The sequence below is a fragment of the Leiobunum rupestre genome, chromosome 1, assembly GCF_980474605.1.
Source record: "Leiobunum rupestre chromosome 1, qqLeiRupe1.1.hap1, whole genome shotgun sequence".
NCBI classification, from domain to species: Eukaryota; Metazoa; Arthropoda; class Arachnida; order Opiliones; family Sclerosomatidae; genus Leiobunum; species Leiobunum rupestre.
Genome location: NC_143384.1, coordinates 43,128,580 through 43,147,485, shown reverse-complemented (window position 1 = coordinate 43,147,485; position 18,906 = coordinate 43,128,580). Strand labels below are relative to the sequence as shown.

The following is an 18,906-nucleotide window of genomic DNA, read 5'->3' as shown; positions in this document are numbered from 1 at the left end:
AAATGACACACATCCACCCCGATTCGCGAGCGTCGGTGAGTTCCGAATTGGAGCTTTTTAGCGTCCCGCTCACTAACGCCAGCATCGTAAGTGGTGAATGGGTCGAGTACAGCCACATCTCTAACATTAACGAAAATTCAGCAATTACGTTCAACGGGGCCGGAAACTGTGAAACGTATATTGACATGTCAAAAACGTTACTCCATCTACAAGTCCGACTCGCGACCCGGCATTCCCAAAAAAAGCGTACGGGATTTCGAAATCTGTGATTTCGCGATTTCGTCGGAGATTTCGCGATTTCATCAGATTTCGCGATTTCGTCAGAGATTTCGCGATTTTATTAGAGATTTCGCGATTTCGTCAGAGATTTCGCGATTTTATTAGAGATTTCGCGATTTCATAAGATTTCGCGATTTCGTCAGAGATTTCGCGATTTCGTCAGAGATTTTGAAATTTGGTCAGAGATTTTGAAATTTGGTCAGAGATTTTGCGATTTTGTCAGGGATTTCGCGATTTCATCAGATTTCGCGATTTCGTCAGAGATTTCGCGATTTTATTAGAGATTTCGCGATTTCATAAGATTTCGCGATTTCGTCAGAGATTTCGCGATTTCGTCAGAGATTTTGAAATTTGGTCAGAGATTTTGTGATTTTGTCAGGGATTTCGCGATTTCGTCGGAGATTTCTTCTGAAGTGTACGGGATTTTGTACAAATGTCCGACCCCTCGATCCCGGCGACAGCGGTATATTCGGCTGACCCGTACCAGGCCATGTTTCAAACTGCCGTCACATTTGGAAGTCCTGCAAAAACGAGTTACCTGACGGCCGCATTGTTTTACAAAGATACTGCCGGGAAATTCGACACTCCAACGGAAAACGAAGGATTCCAGAAAAGAACGAATTTTAATTCACGCGTGTATCGTACTCTGATAACAATATACCACTTGATCCCTTTTTTCTCGGTTAATTTTACACGTAGATAGTTTTCTATAGCTTTTCTCTGTTTGTTTACGAAGGCATCCACGTCCCTAACCACACTAACTGATCGAGCGGAGATGCAACTTCATGTGTCGGAGGCGCATTGTTTTCAATGTTCTCCATCAGATCCATATGGGCGTTAAGTTCCGCGCATTCTTGGGCGGTCAACTCACCGTAGTTCGCTGGATGTGGTTGAATTATCACACGCGGCAACGTCGGTTAGCGACGGTACACCGTTGACTGGAAGAGCTGAAGTTTCATCGGCGACATTGGATATTTTCCTTTTTTTGGTAGATGGTACGTCGGAACATACCTGCTTCTTTTGATCTGGACTGACAGGGATCTTCGATTGCCATTCTTAATACCCCTGCTGTGTGCGAAGTGGGGATTGGTACACCCATTGCTGCACCTTCTGCTGGGTTGAGTGGCTTGCGTCAAAGGTGCGACCATCAGTAGTGGGGTACTGCTACCCATGCTGGATTTGTCACCTGTCCGGGCTTTTGGACGCTGGCGTAAGGCACTATGATGATAGGCTTCCGGTGGTATGGTCTCTTTTACTAGGTACACCGGGCTATAAATTCTGACACACTGGATTGCTGTTATCATGAACTCGCAGGTGCCAATTAAGAACATCACGTCTCGTAAACGCTTGCTTGCATTTCGGACACGAAAAATTTACTTTATCGTGTTTTTCGCGTTTATGTCTCAGTAAATTTTTATTTGCCGAGAACTATAATCACCAATTTTATTACCCACTTCAGAAGATATCACTTTTGATAAAGATAAATATTGGAATTTATCGAAGAGATCGTTTCAGAGCTTGCGTGCTATTAACTTGGATTTTATTTGTTGTTTATTTATCTATAGACTAGATATGAAGGAAAGACTTAAATTAAGACCATTTTGGGATTTTTTTTAAAAATCGGAAAATTCCATATTTATTTAATCACAAATACTGTGTCGAAATACAAACAATTCTAGTAACCATTTGCTTGCAAAATTCAAAACTTAAAAATGTTGAATTATTGAAAACTTCCGTTATTGACTCTATATTTAAATTACTGATGGCACTTGAAATGTTCATGTCGACACGTTCTTTCCAATCGTGTAAGAGACAATCGTGATGTAATTGCGACGGGTGATCCATACGACACCCATTACACGAATTTTTAATATACGTGGTGAGCTGTTGAACGACAATCTCCTTAATCGCTTGGTAAACACGCTTACTCTCGTTAAGCATTATCACGACCTGTTCATGTTTTTCCAAAAGTCTTTCCCACAATACAGATCCAATGGCAAACCCATTTTTAGTAGGAAATAACATCCCATAGTTTTTGCCGTTGCCGGTAGACATTTCGCGAATATTTAACGTCTTGCGGTCTTGATAAGTTTTGACTTCCAGACGCTTATGAGTCGACCCTTCGAAAAATAACTAGATGGGGATAGCATCGTCGTTTTGAAAATACATCGGGATTTCGTCCTTCCACTGCCTTCTATAATACTAGGCCTAGAAGTAAGAAAAAAAGGAGGTGGCGGTAATGATTTTGAAACATCCGATAGAGGTCGCTTTTTTTGGGTAGGGAAAGTTCGGGAAATTCAAACTTACGCGAAAAATTAAAATATTAATAGCGAAAATACACTTTATAATGTCAACATTCAATTTATAGGACTTTAATTTCTCTTAACAAATAATGAAATAGATTTAGTAAAAACAATTATTTAAAAATAAGCTTGGATTTTCTACAGGTTTTTTAATCCATTAAAAAAAATACAATGTAATATCACATTCGAACATGTTTGCGTGTTTAGGCATTTAATGTTTTGAAGCCACCAGTGACAGGAGACTGCAGATTGGCCGCAGCCGTTTAATCTGTTTTACCTCAAACCCAAAAAACCCAAGAGAGCGACATCTAGCGCGAAAATCATGCCAGTTTGAAAATGTCACTTAAATAATCGACGTAGGTACCATTTCTAGGCCTAGTATTAGAGAAGGCAGTGGTCCTTCATACGATAGAGCTGGTAGTACTCATCCTCGCTTAGAATGATACTAGACGTTCCATCTGTAAATCCTAGTCTAATTTTACAGACTGGAGTGACGATGATCGACTTGCTCGAGGAAATTTCGAAAATATTTGTGTTGTCCCTATAGAGTAACCCAAGTTTTAGTTAAAAATGACCAAGGCTTAAGAGCATTCACGAAAACTAATAAGTTGTTTAAAAATAAATATAGTACTCACATTTATATTACTGTCGTTATAAATCAGCGTCCGGTTGTGGTTGTAGAGAGAGCTCCGAGAAAATATAGCTCTCTATCGGTTTCAGCGGCTTTTATACCGTGAATATATCGACCTTTAATACTTTCAGTTGCAGTTGGACCTTATGACGTATTAGTTTTTTCACCACTCAACGCGTACGTTTCACAATGTTTACTTGGAAATACCAGTCACGTGTTATAAGGCATACAAACTGGTTTACCCCATACGTTCTAGTTTTAGTTACAGTATCGGTCCGTACACGCATTTGATTCGCTGTGTAAACTAACTCCGACGTTTCACAATGTTTACTTGGAAATACCAGTCACGTGTTATAAGGCATACAAACTGGTTTACCCCATACGTTCTAGTTTTAGTTACAGTATCGGTCCGTACACGCATTTGATTCGCTGTGTAAACTAACTCCGACGTTTCACAATGTTTACTTGGAAATACCAGTCACGTGTTATAAGGCATACAAACTGGTTTACCCCATACGTTCTAGTTTTAGTTACAGTATCGGTCCGTACACGCATTTGATTCGCTGTGTAAACTAACTCCGACGTTTCACAATGTTTACTTAGAAATACCAGTCACGTGTTCTGAAGGCTTACACACTGGTTTTCCCCATACGTTCTAGTTTTAGTTTCATTATTGGTTTCAGTACAGGTTCGTACACACATTTTATTCGCTGTGTAAACAAACAAGACTGACGAAATGTATAATTTACTCTATCCTCATACGGAATGACGAAACTGTCGATCCCTCAAATCGTACGTGTTTACTTTTAGTTTCAATAAGCACCATTGCTTAAGTTATCTGTCCTCTAAGTACCGATAAACATTATCTTATATCAGTATAGGTAAGCTACAAAAAGTTTGGGCTCCAATGAGCTCCAACGGCTCCAACTGCTCCTGTTTCCTTTTAAGTATGCCTCAGTATAGCTGTGAACAGATGTCCAAGATGGTAGAGTTATACTACGGTGATGTTCAAAACGCACGTCTAGTAGTAAGGCAGTTATTTCAAATGCTCTATCCTTAAGGTCGACCAGATCACCACACTATTCTCCGTGCTGCTCGTGACTTTGAAGATGATGGCAAAGTGAATCCCAGATTCCGCGGACGGGGACATCATAATTTCATAACATTAATATGGAAGACACAGTCATCGCCTACTTTGTCGTCTGCCCTCGAGCAAGTATAACTTATAAGAATGGCATGCTCGCAATTGGAATTGTCAACGTATAATTATGTCTGGAGTGTCCTTGACCCTAAATGGGTTGGAGTGTGCAATAACTGGTGACTTTACCGGGGAGTCGGGGTCCGGCTCTTGTAACCCATAAGGCTGGTGGCACACTGGGAGATATCCTGTGTGGGGTTGAAACTGAGCTTCGGCTCAGGCTAACGGAGAGGGTCCAGGCAAACTGACCACCTCGGAGGATTGGATTCCCTGCTGTGGGGCGGCTGGTTTGTAAATATTTTTGTTTCGTTAAATTTTTATATTTAAAATAAAACTAGGAGCGTTAGTAAAAATGAAAATTAGATTTAAATTTTCAAACATCGGAGCCTTGCCGAGGAGCGCCAAAATTACTAGCAGATGCCACTACCATCGTTATTGTTCACTACCGACTCCCCTTGCGTTTAGATCGTTTAACGCGATAGATTCTAACGGAGGCCGCCGCTAAACTCTCTCGTCCCTGAAACCATTTTTGCAAGTAAAGCCTTCCATTCGGACCAAGTATGGTTGACTGTACCTAAACTATCGTAGCCATTAGGGATGCAACGGTTCCATTTTTTGGACTATCTCGGTTCCGGATCCGGTTCCTAAATTTTAGCGGAGTCCGCCGGGGCGTTATTTACGCCACTGGCTTTTCTGCTGTTTCTCCTCTAAGTCGGTTGCGAAGAGGATCTAAATTATGCTTGCCCATTGCCCCACTAAATAAGTGCTCGGAAGCCACACTAGTAGTAGTAGACGACAAATATTTTTTGTTTCCTTTGTTACATTTGTGAAATTGTGTCGAGTTTTCCGACTGAAGAAAATAAAACTAAAACTATCGCGGATTTCCGGATTACGCCAGTTTTTAAAGCAAACATTTGGAGGACGACCCCATTTTCAATTGAGAATACGTAAGACAGTGGCGTAGCTGAGAACTCAGAGACCCCCGCAAAAATCTTTATGAGTGGGGCCCCTTGAAACTCACCCCCCCCCCGCACCGCGGGCCCTGCGGGCCGTCAGCTACCCCACTGACGTAAGGGTGTGTCAGTTCACAGTTACGTAGAAACCCACAGAGTTATATGAGATAGGATAAAAATGAGCTTATATGAAAAACGAATAGAGACTTGGCACTCACAAGGAGACGACCCGAGGTGTAACACACCGATTTTGTTCAAACTCGGGGTTTTGGTAGACCTTCATGTAACTTGAAAAACCCTAAAGGGAAATCTCTCCATAGGCAACCGTTTTGCCATGGCAACCAAAAATGTTTTTGACAACACAAAATGGAAATTTTCCCATTGAAAATGACATGGGAATTTGACCAATGTTGAGGATACCCCCTGTCACAATTTTGATAAATTTCGAACTTTTCATTATTTTTTATTTATATTTTTTATTTTTTAGCATTTTCAATTTTTTTTTATTTTTTCAAAATCGGTGTGTTACACCTCGGGTCGTCTCCTTGTCAGTAGCTTTGGCCATGGTCGCCATTATGGTCCTAGTTTTATCCCCACGATAAAAACTATTGAAAAAAAAAACTGTGACGTAGCATTGTTAAGTCCCTATAGTAAATTAGGAAGTTTAATTACTATATTTCAACATGCGCTAAATATTGGTAAATAAAGTTATAGAACCGTCTAAAAACCGTTTAAAAGAATGAAAAACTCTGTTAATATGCAAGTATCATTATTTATAAAGTCAAATTTATCAAACTAATAGGGTCTGCTTAGCCGCTACCTATCTAGGTTTCAATGGCCGACCAAAGGGCGCGTAGCGATAGTTTTAAGTGGCGAATAGTGATTATCTAAAACCATTACGTCGACAAAATTTGGTTCGTTAATATCCCTACGCTTTGTAATTTTTACCTCTCCGAGGGGACTTTGTACCCTAGGAGGGGTTATACAGCCACCATGTCTGTCTGTGGGTCAGGCCTGCGAACGCGTTCGCCTTTTCGGGGCAAAGGGTAATCACTGCGTACGCAGTTTCTTAGAATCAGGGAAAAGGTTTTTTCCATAAGCGCCCTCTTTTTGTCATTGGGTGTAGTATAATTTTTTAATCAGCCAGGATTCGAACCCGAGCCCTCTTGCACGACAGGTGAGCGTTCTACCGCAGAACCACGGATACCGTTACGCTTTACTGAAAGTTAAATACTCTTCCGAGGAGAGGTATATTTTGGCTTGCCAACTTGTTACAAGGTACACGCGCCACACGCCATACATTTTGAGCCGCGATGCTAAAACTGCCTGGAGCCAGCGAATGTAGACGTTTCATTTTTACGGTAGATTCAACAATTAAAGAATCGAGTGCAAAGTCTTTAAGCAAACTAAACGTACGTACGATACTTTTCTTCTCAGGCCACTCCTTACTGATTATCGCTACCTGAGAGGCTGAGAGCCAAAGTAAAGTAAGTTGAGAAAACTCTTTTGAAGAAAATGAATTTTTATGTTTTATATCTAAACTATTAATAATTACTTAAAATAATTGATAATTTAGGTTCTGGTTTATAATTATGATATGTGACTTAACATATTTTACCGACTGTAAAAGTCCTAAACGTTTTTGAGATAATTCCTCGTAAGTACGGTTTCGGTCGCTATTAAAGTCGGTATGGTGACCTAACATTTTGGACCACTTGCCGACTCTAAAAGTCTTAAACATTTTTTAGATAATTCCGCTTAAGTACGTTTTTGGTCGCTTTTAAAGTCTGTATGGTGACCTAATATTTTGGACCACTTATCGATCCATAAGTTTTATCATTGGAACTATTTAGCATCCGAACACCGACCTTACATTGTAATAGTTGTCGTGACTTGTAAAAGATATGACACATTTATAGCCCGACCAACGACCAATAACTTACCCTGTAGCACAAAGAGTCGCTTTTGGGACCTGGTCCAAATACCGACTCTAAAAATCCTAAACCTTTTTGAGATCATTCCGCGTAAGTATATGTTTTGGTCGCTTTTAAAGTTGGTATGGCGACAAAACATTTTGGACCACTTGAAGACTCACTAAATCTTATCATTGGAACTATTTAGAATCCGAACGCCGACCTTAAATAGCTGTCGTGACTTGAAAAAGACATGAAACATTTATAGCCCGACCAACGGCCGACTAATATCCGACATTTTATTTGCCAATTAATCGCGCAAAACTGTGAAGGTTTGAGATTTAATAAAACAAATTGAAATATTTTTTTCTGTACTCTATTTTTTTCCAAAAAGATCATATATTCAATCTGCAAATGTTTGGTTTTTTAAAAATCTCTCAACTCGAGGAGGTTACATTCGTATAATTAAATATATTAGGTGAGATATTATTAATGAAGATTTATTTGTTACCTTTTTCTAAATCCCAAGAAAATACGGAACTCCGCACCCTAGATTCGAGAGCTTTGCGATTGACGGTTATGTAGGGAAGTGATTACCCACTTCCGTGGCCTCCGAAAAATCGGCCTCCATCAGTTATTCATTGTTTCACTAGAGATACTGACAATCTCTGGTTTCACTTCCGTTCATGGGACTGCACCAACTATATATATATACTAGCTGAGGGCCCGCCTTAAAGGCGGGCCCTCAGCTAGTGGTGTTTTTAGAGGCACCCTTTTCCCCATATTCGAACCACCGCAGTAAGGCCGCCTCCCCTTTTTTCCCATGCGAGAATTACCGTGGAACCCTTTACCCCATAGTCGAACCACCGCAGTAAGTCCCGCGACCTTTTTTTCCACGCGATAATTTCCGTGGTACCCTTTACCCCATAGTCGAACCTCCCCCCTTAAGGCCTCCCCCAGTAAGGCCTTGTCCCCCTTTTTCCCATGCGAGAATTACCATGGCACCCTTTACCCCATAGTCGAACCACCGCAGTAAGGCCCGCGACCTTTTTTTCCAAGTGATAATTTCCGTGGTACCCTTTACCCCATAGTCGAACCACCGCAGTAAGGCCCGCGACCTTTTTTTCCACGCGATTATTTCCGTGGTACCCTTTACCCCATAGTGGAACCTCCCCCCCAGTAAGGCCTTCTCCCCCTTTTTCCCATGCGAGAATTACAGTGGCACCCTTTACCCCATAGTCGAGCCACCGAAGTAAGGCCCGCGACCTTTTTTTCCACGCGATAATTTCCGTGGTACCCTTTACCCCATAGTCGAACCACCGCAGTAAGTCCCGCGACCTTTTTTTCCACGCGATAATTTCCGTGGTACCCTTTACCCCATAGTCGAACCTCCCCCCTTAAGGCCTCCCCCCAGTAAGGCCTTTTCCCCCTTTTTCCCATGCGAGAATTACCGTGGCACCCTTAACCCCATAGTCGAACCACCGCAGTAAGTCCCGCGACCTTTTTTTCCACGCGATAATTTCCGTGGTACCCTTTACCCCATAGTCGAACCACCGCAGTAAGTCCCGCGACCTTTTTTTCCACGAGATAATTTCCGTGGTACCCTTTACCCCATACTCGAACCTCCCCCCTTAAGGCCTCCCCCCAGTAAGGCCTTTCCCCCCTTTTTCCCATGCGAGAATTACCGTGGCACCCTTTACCCCATAGTCGAACCACCGCAGTAAGTCCCGCGACCTTTTTTCCACGCGATAATTTCCGTGGTACCCTTTACCCCATAGTCGAACCTCCCCCCTTAAGGCCTCCCCCCCAGTAAGGCCTTCTCCCCCTTTTTCCCATGCGAGAATTACCGTGGCACCCTTTACCCCATAGTCGAACCACCGCAGTAAGGCCCACGACCTTTTTTTCCACGCGATAATTTCCGTGGTACCCTTTACCCCATAGTCGAACCTCCCCCCAGTAAGGCCTTCTCCCCCTTTTCCAATGCGAGAATTACAGTGGCACCCTTTACCCCATAGTCGAGCCACCGAAGTAAGGCCCGCGACAATTTCCGTGGTACCCTTTACCCCATAGTCGAACCACCGCAGTAAGGCCCGCGACCTTTTTTTCCACGAGATAATTTCCGTGGTACCCTTTACCCCATAGTCGAACCACCGCAGTAAGGCCCGTGACCTTTTTTTCCACGCGATAATTTCCGTGGTTCCCTTTACCCCATAGTCGAACCTCCCCCCCAGTAAGGCCTTCTCCCCCTTTTTCCCATGCGAGAATTACAGTGGCACCCTTTACCCCATAGTCGAGCCACCGAAGTAAGGCCCGCGACAATTTCCGTGGTACCCTTTACCCCATAGTCGAACCACCGCAGTAAGGCCCGCGACCTTTTTTTCCACGCGATAATTTCTGTGGTACCCTTTACCCCATAGTCGAACCACCGCAGTAAGGCCCGCGACCTTTTTTTCCACGCGATAATTTCCGTGGTACCCTTTACCCCATAGTCGAACCACCGCAGTAAGGCCCGCGACCTTTTTTCCACGCGATAATTTCCGTGGTACCCTTTAACCCATAGTCGAACCTCCCCCCAGTAAGGCCTTCTCCCCCCTTTTCCCATGCGAGAATTACAGTGGCACCCTTTACCCCATAGTCGAGCCACCGAAGTAAGGCCCGTGACCTTTTTTCCACGCGATAATTTCTGTGGTACCCTTTACCCCATAGTCGAACCACCGCAGTAAGGCCGGCGACCTTTTTTCCACGCGATAATTTCCGTGGTACCCTTTACCCCATAGTCGAACCTTCGCCCTTAAGGCCTCCTCCCCCCAGTAAGGCCTTCTCCCCCTTTTTCCCATGCGAGAATTACCGTGGTACCCTTTACCCCATAGTCGAACCACCGCAGTAAGGCCCGTGACCTTTTTTTCCACGCGATAATTTCCGTGGTACCCTTTACCCCATAGTCGAACCTCCCCCCAGTAAGGCCTTCTCCCCCTTTTTCCCATGCGAGAATTACAGTGGCACCCTTTACCCCATAGTCGAGCCACCGAAGTAAGGCCCGCGACCTTTTTTTCCACGCGATAATTTATGTGGTACCCTTTACTTCATAGTCGAACCACCGCAGTAAGGCCCGCGACCTTTACTTCCACGCGATAATTTCCGTGGTACCCTTTACCCCATAGTCGAACCACCGCAGTAAGGCCCGTGACCTTTTTTCCACGCGATAATTTCCGTGGTACCCTTTACCCCATAGTCGAACCTCCCCCCAGTAAGGCCTTCTCCCCCTTTTTCCCATGCGATAATTACCGTGGCACCCTTAACCCCATAGTCGAGCCACGGCAGTAAGGCCCGCGACCTTTTTTCCACGCGATAATTTCCGTAGTACCCTTTACTCCATAGTCGAACCACCGCAGTAAGGCCCGCGACCTTTTTTTCCACGCGATAATTTCCGTGGTACCCTTTACCCCATAGTCAAACCACCCCCCCAGTAAGGCCTTCTCCCCCTTTTTCCCATGCGAGAATTACAGTGGCACCCTTTACCCCATAGTCGAGCCACCGAAGTAAGGCCCGCGACAATTTCCGTGGTACCCTTTACCCCATAGTCGAACCTCCCCCAGTAAGGCCTTCTCCCCCTTTTTCCCATGCGAGAATTACAGTGGCACCCTTTACCCCATAGTCGAGCCACCGAAGTAAGGCCCGCGACCTTTTTTTCCACGCGATAATTTCCGTGATACCCTTTACCCCATAGTCGAACCTCCCCCCAGTAAGGCCTTCTCCCCCTTTTTCCCATGCGAGAATTACCGTGGCACCCTTAACCCCATAGTCGAGCCACGGCAGTAAGGCCCGCGACCTTTTTTCCACGCGATAATTTCCGTAGTACCCTTTACTCCATAGTCGAACCACCGCAGTAAGGCCCGCGACCTTTTTTTCCACGCGATAATTTCCGTGGTACCCTTTACCCCATAGTCGAACCACCCCCCCCCCCAGTAAGGCCTTCTCCCCCTTTTTCCCATGCGAGAATTAAAGTGGCACCCTTTACCCCATAGTCGAGCCACCGAAGTAAGGCCCGCGACAATTTCCGTGGTACCCTTTACCCCATAGTCGAACCTCCCCCCAGTAAGGCCTTCTCCCCCTTTTTCCCATGCGAGAATTACAGTGGCACCCTTTACCCCATAGTCGAGCCACCGAAGTAAGGCCCGCGACAATTTCCGTGGTACCCTTTACCCCATAGTCGAACCACCGCAGTAAGGCCCGCGACCTTTTTTTCCACGCGATAATTTCCGTGGTACCCTTTACCCCATAGTCGAGCCACCGAAGTAAGGCCCGCGACCTTTTTTCCACGCGATAATTTATGTGGTACCCTTTACTTCATAGTCGAACCACCGCAGTAAGGCCCGCGACCTTTACTTCCACGCGATAATTTCCGTGGTACCCTTTACCCCATAGTCGAACCACCGCAGTAAGGCCCGTGACCTTTTTTCCACGCGATAATTTCCGTGGTACCCTTTACCCCATAGTCGAACCTCCCCCCAGTAAGGCCTTCTCCCCCTTTTTCCCATGCGAGAATTACCGTGGCACCCTTAACCCCATAGTCGAGCCACGGCAGTAAGGCCCGCGACCTTTTTTCCACGCGATAATTTCCGTAGTACCCTTTACTCCATAGTCGAACCACCGCAGTAAGGCCCGCGACCTTTTTTTCCACGCGATAATTTCCGTGGTACCCTTTACCCCATAGTCGAACCACCCCCCCCCAGTAAGGCCTTCTCCCCCTTTTTCCCATGCGAGAATTAAAGTGGCACCCTTTACCCCATAGTCGAGCCACCGAAGTAAGGCCCGCGACAATTTCCGTGGTACCCTTTACCCCATAGTCGAACCTCCCCCCAGTAAGGCCTTCTCCCCCTTTTTCCCATGCGAGAATTACAGTGGCACCCTTTACCCCATAGTCGAGCCACCGAAGTAAGGCCCGCGACAATTTCCGTGGTACCCTTTACCCCATAGTCGAACCACCGCAGTAAGGCCCGCGACCTTTTTTTCCACGCGATAATTTCCGTGGTACCCTTTACCCCATAGTCGAGCCACCGAAGTAAGGCCCGCGACCTTTTTTTCCACGCGATAATTTATGTGGTACCCTTTACTTCATAGTCGAACCACCGCAGTAAGGCCCGCGACCTTTACTTCCACGCGATAATTTCCGTGGTACCCTTTACCCCATAGTCGAACCACCGCAGTAAGGCCCGTGACCTTTTTTCCACGCGATAATTTCCGTGGTACCCTTTACCCCATAGTCGAACCTCCCCCCAGTAAGGCCTTTTCCCCCTTTTTCCCATGCGAGAATTACCGTGGCACCCTTAACCCCATAGTCGAGCCACGGCAGTAAGGCCCGCGACCTTTTTTCCACGCGATAATTTCCGTAGTACCCTTTACTCCATAGTCGAACCACCGCAGTAAGGCCCGCGACCTTTTTTTCCACGCGATAATTTCCGTGGTACCCTTTACCCCATAGTCGAACCACCCCCCCCCCCCCAGTAAGGCCTTCTCCCCCTTTTTCCCATGCGAGAATTACAGTGGCACCCTTTACCCCATAGTCGAGCCACCGAAGTAAGGCCCGCGACAATTTCCGTGGTACCCTTTACCCCATAGTCGAACCTCCCCCAGTAAGGCCTTCTCCCCCTTTTTCCCATGCGAGAATTACAGTGGCACCCTTTACCCCATAGTCGAGCCACCGAAGTAAGGCCCGCGACCTTTTTTTCCACGCGATAATTTCCGTGATACCCTTTACCCCATAGTCGAACCTCCCCCCAGTAAGGCCTTCTCCCCCTTTTTCCCATGCGAGAATTACCGTGGCACCCTTAACCCCATAGTCGAGCCACGGCAGTTAGGCCCGCGACCTTTTTTCCACGCGATAATTTCCGTAGTACCCTTTACTCCATAGTCGAACCACCGCAGTAAGGCCCGCGACCTTTTTTTCCACGCGATAATTTCCGTGGTACCCTTTACCCCATAGTCGAACCACCCCCCCCCCCAGTAAGGCCTTCTCCCCCTTTTTCCCATGCGAGAATTAAAGTGGCACCCTTTACCCCATAGTCGAGCCACCGAAGTAAGGCCCGCGACAATTTCCGTGGTACCCTTTACCCCATAGTCGAACCTCCCCCCAGTAAGGCCTTCTCCCCCTTTTTCCCATGCGAGAATTACAGTGGCACCCTTTACCCCATAGTCGAGCCACCGAAGTAAGGCCCGCGACAATTTCCGTGGTACCCTTTACCCCATAGTCGAACCACCGCAGTAAGGCCCGCGACCTTTTTTTCCACGCGATAATTTCCGTGGTACCCTTTACCCCATAGTCGAACCACCGCAGTAAGGCCCGCGACCTTTTTTTCCACGCGATAATTTCCGTGGTACCCTTTACCCCATAGTCGAGCCACCGAAGTAAGGCCCGCGACCTTTTTTTCCACGCGATAATTTGGAAAGAATGAACCAGTGCCGGATTAAGACCCTTGGGGGCCTCTAGGCACTAGGCTATCGGGGGCCCCTTCAATACAAGTAGAGGACTCAAGGATGGAGTAAGAGGGTAGCTAAGCAAACCAACTTTTTCTAGAGTTGACACAATGACCATTTTGAAAATGGGAAATGGTTTTTTTCCATGGGCGCCCGCAGAGGTGGGCAAACGGGGAAATTGCTCCACCACCCCTTTCTTTAGCCATACCTCTTTTTTCTGTCGAACTTTTTGGGGAGTGCAGTGACGAAGAAGAGTGATCCAGTTACTTGAAATGTGTGTTACATCAATTTCGGGAAACTTATATCCCTATTCCTACTAAGCTTTAGCTATAGCTCGTTCATTTATCGGATCGTTGTATGTGTAAAGGTTGTATATTTCATCGGGCGAGTTCGCTATATGACTTGAAATAATTTCTGCCGGCGTCCATGCTCTCAGTAGCGTAGGGGTGGACTTGCCCCTTGGTCCACCCATCTGGCTATGCCACTGCATGCTCCTCTCTTTTTCTATTTGACTAGGCAAAAACCTAACTATTCGCCCTACCCCTCTAAGACGAAGCACTTAATTACACACGTTCCTGAATTCCATAAGTGACAATTCACAACGTAACTTAAACCAAAAAATAAATAAAAATGCCATTGTACCCACTTAAAGGAAGTAGTAACTGGACCATGATTATCCAAATTATAGTTCGACTATTCAAATTTGTTTAATGCTGGGAAAATGTTGTCAATTCAAATCCTAACGATGTTTATATAAAAAACTATGCTGGGGCCAAACAAAATGAACAAGGGTGGGGCAACTCCCTCTATGCTGAGCGGCCTGACACGGAATCACAGAGTGGACAAGAGATTGGTTATGCAAGGTTACAAGGTAGTCGGTTTGGTACGGTTCTACCTCTATAGATCACCGTAAAACGAAATAGAGGCTACGCGGCAGTGGCGGACTGGGTCTAAAAATCAGGACTGCCAGGGGTCAAAGGGCGCCCACCCAAACCCAGAGGCGTAGACAGGGGGGAGACACCCTCCGAAAAAGGAACATTCCTCCCTGAAATATTGTTTTATGTTAATAATTTTTTCGCTTTCATTATTTTTACTCAATTGTGTGCGAACTACGCTACTGCCGAAAACTAGAAGGATAAATGCTATAATATTTTTAATTAAATCACGGAATACTACTGGGCATGCCTCAGGCTGGAATCAATATAGGTGTTCCCTTGTCTCGCGTAAAATATATCCCGATTTTTTATTAAGCCATAGCATTTTATAAATCACCTAGTTGTAACAGTTCCTTTCAATTGGAACACTCTTTGAAACGGCAACTCATAGGTCGCTGGTTCGTCGCCATTTATAAAAGAAATGTTTTAGCGATATAATGTTTTTAATAATTACAGATAACATATTAAAGGCAATACACAGTCGATACTAAATGTAAACATAATTATACAGATTGTTATTTTTAGTTTATATTTTAGACAAATGCCGAAATTTTACTTATTAACCGGTTGTTTAAAAGCATGTTTCATGTTCCACTATATTTTGAGTAATCGTTGGAATACACTAAATGACTGTGCGAATCTGTCAATAATTGCTTCTACATCCAATTCATCTAACAATTCCTTTTCAATTAAGCAATAATTTTAATACGTCGAAGTTCGAAGCAAAAGAAAGCAATTCCAACATAACTTCATCTTTACTGATTCGTGGAGAAAGCTTAACACCATCCAAGGCGTCATCTTCTAGGCCCTTCTCTGTAATATTTTTAAAATTTGCTGTGTCCAAGCAAGATAAATCTTTATACAACTTTTTGTGTTGTAAAAAACGTGAATCTAGTGACTGGACAATGCGGTCCATTATTAGGTTAAATACATTTACTCTTAAATCAGCGGGACCCTGCCAAATATAAGACGTAACTTAGTACTGTTCAACTACGTAGTTTCCTTCGTCGGGTACTCGGGCTTAGCCAAACTTTTAAAAATGTGTTAAAAATGGTTAAAATTGTTTTGAAAATGAATCCACGCTGAACCGCCAGCGCCTCGGCACCCCGAGTCCCCGACGATGTCATTGGAACTTTTTTTTATAAAAAAAATATTAATTTTTAGTTTTATTCAGTAAAAATATAATTTAATATTGAAAGTTTTGGAACTTCTATTATATTTTGAAGCTACTATAATGTTGACATATTGTTGAAGGTTTAAGGTGTCCCACTGACCAAATTTATCACGGGGCCCACCTGCCATCGGTTAGGCCCAGTCTATGGCCAGTCGGCCACTGCTACGCGGTACCTTATCTCGACTTACTCGAATTCGTTTTTTAGTGTTTTTCGGAATTGTATTTTATATTTCATTTATATTATAAATATTAAAAAAAGAATCAATATAGTTTCAAAGTTATTGATTGTTTTAATTCTGAAAAAACATACCGTAAAACTGTTATTAAATTTAAATAAGCTTAATGTTTTTTTTTTCAAATAATTTATTCTTGAACTAGCGTATTGACGTGGGATCATTCGGGGCCCCCTGACCCTCGGGGGCCCCTAGGCACGTGCCTAGTGTGCCTAATTCTTAATCCAGCACTGGAATGAACATCGAGGAAAAGTAGCGAAACGCGCAGCAACGATAATATAGGCCTACAGCGGATTGTCTCGGCGTAGTCATTCTCCCTAGGTATTAATAAATTCTTGTTTCAACCTTGAAAATCAAATCATTCCCGTCTATCGCCATGGAAACGATGACGTACGTAGATACGAGGTTATAAAACTCATTGACGGGAGGAAGAGCGCTCAATTAGGGCGTTTTCCAGTTGCGAGCGAGAGCCGTCTCTCCGGCGATGGCTGTCGTGATATGGAAACACGTCCTCAGTTGGAACAAAATATCATAATATTACGCTTACTTCGTTCCGCCGGGGCTTTCTAAGCCTCGGCAGGCTTTTCGTTTCGTAGCTTTCTACAGCGGCCTCGCAATCGCTCGCTTCGGAGCGCCCTGAGGTTTGAATGTCTACACCAAGGGACGAAAAGCCACCTCTCTTCAAACGAAAACGATCCGTTTGTCCATTATTCGATAGCCAACGATCGTCGTTTTGTGGTGAGGTGACTGCGTTCTTCACAACTGATTATGCAATCTTTTTTCGAAGGTAATGTAGAGGTCATTTTCAAAGATGTAGTAGTAATTTTCAAATATATTGTACAGGTAATTTCAAAGGATATTGTATAGGTAATTTCAAAGGATATTGTAGAGGTAATTTCAAAGGATATTGTAGAGGTAATTTCCAAATATATTGTAGATGTAATTTTTAAATTTTTTGTAGAGGTAATTTTCAAATATATTGTAGAGGTAATTCTCAAATATATTGTAGAGGTAATTTCAAGGGATATTGTAGAGGTAATGTCAAATGATATTGAATAAATAATTTTGAAAGACACTGTAGAGGAAATTTTCAAAGACATTGTAGAGGTAATTTACAAATCGGATGGCCTTTCATGATAATCATTGTGGAAATAAATAAGACTAAAAGTTTATAATAACTTAAGAACCAACTTGGAGCCCGTATCGGAAAACGAAGAAGGCGTATTACGTAAAATGTAATCTATGGAAAATAAAATGGCAAATTATAAAAAAAAATCTCAAATGTTTTCCTTAATTAATTAAAGTTTCCCAGATACTTACTCAATAAAATTACGTAAATTTTCCATTTAACAAATGGAGGTAAATTGTAGTGAACTTGGAAAATCCCTTTATAGGTTATCCTCTTCAACCGTCTATCTTAGGGGGTCATCCAATATCTTAAATATATTACTTTTACTTGAAATATAGTATCTTTACAGTTTAAATAATAACGTATGTTTTACAAATGACCCTGCAGCCCGGCTAGTTGAGGCTTAATGTCAAATCTTTAAGGAAAGTGTGTTCAATTTCAAGTTTCCATTCACAAGAATAACTCTACTCTTTCTGCGCCTCAATTTCATTAAAAATCTGAATAAACCCGTACCTTTCTAATAATCAAAGTACATAACTACAAAAGTGTGACAATCCCTGTACTAAAGGTTTAATCGACCGGATAAAAAACTACTCATTTCCCCTTTCTTGATCATTTTTAAATCTATGGTATTACATCATAGGTAGATGGCGATAGCATCTCAACAGATTGACGAAAAATCTAAAAATAAACTAACCGTTCATGAATTAAATTGTTGAGCAATACTTTCTCTTAAAAAATAAAATAAAATGTGTTAAGTTTGTTTGAGCTATTAACAGTAACCGGTAACGCCGGTCATACAACCAATATGTATCCACGGCCACACTTAATTGTATTTAATTGTTACTTCTGTGGTAACACTTTGAAAGCAACAAACCCACATTCGACTAGTTCCTTCTGGTGATACGTGCGAGCGGCCTTGAGAAAGTCTGAGATGTACACCTTTATAAACCCGCGGATTTATAATGTCGGAAGCAGTGGCGTAGCCAGAGGGGGGCACAGGGGACACGTGCCCCCAAGAAACGTAGAGTTGTATCAAAGAGTATAAAAACTACGTAACCTAGAGATATAATGACGGTCGTAAGCAGTAAAGGAAGTTGTAGCAACCGGGGTGGAAGGCACTCAGTGAATTTGCACTTCAAATTTCGGTACCGCAGCGCCACTACGGCAGTTTTAAATGGCAATCATTTTGATTTAGTTCAACATTCTTGAAAATTCCTTAAGGACTTGGCTACCTTTAGGACTTGGCAACGTTAGAGAACAAACGCCTTATTCTTCACTTTTTGAAAATAAACACCGAAACAACGAATCCACAAATTCTAACTAAAAAATCACGAAACAGTAACCAATTACTGTCACTTTTTTGAATTGACAGATATTAGACAATTAAATATCCAAAATGACAAATTTAGCACCTCCGCAACACCGTAACTGCCATTTTTCTCCGGTATTATTATTTATTGTACTAAAAACTGCCGTAGTGGCGCTGCGGTACCGAAATTTGAAGTGCAAATTCACTGAGTGCCTTCCCCCCCGGTTGCTACAACTTCCTTTACTGCTTTCGACCGTCATTATATCTCTAGGTTACGTAGTTTTTATACTCTTTGGTTGTATGTACAATTTTTTTATTTTTGTTTTATTTTAATACATTGTGTGCCCTCCCCGAAACCAAATCCTGGCTACG

At 43.5% G+C, this 18,906-nt stretch overlaps 1 long non-coding RNA gene across 4 annotated transcripts; it reads left to right on the top strand.

Annotated features, from left to right (window-relative positions):
* Positions 1–16,545: 16,545 nt before the first annotated feature.
* Positions 16,546–17,362, top strand: LOC149963013 (uncharacterized). Of its 4 annotated transcripts, none has more exons than XR_016482221.1 (4): positions 16,546–16,880; positions 16,937–17,008; positions 17,079–17,128; positions 17,190–17,362. It is a non-coding gene; the product is annotated as an uncharacterized LOC149963013 (long non-coding RNA). The 4 variants fall into 4 exon arrangements; XR_016482218.1 differs by having other exon boundaries at positions 17,055–17,128; XR_016482220.1 differs by having other exon boundaries at positions 17,079–17,200; positions 17,278–17,353.
* The last annotated feature ends 1,544 nt before the right edge of the window (positions 17,363–18,906 follow it).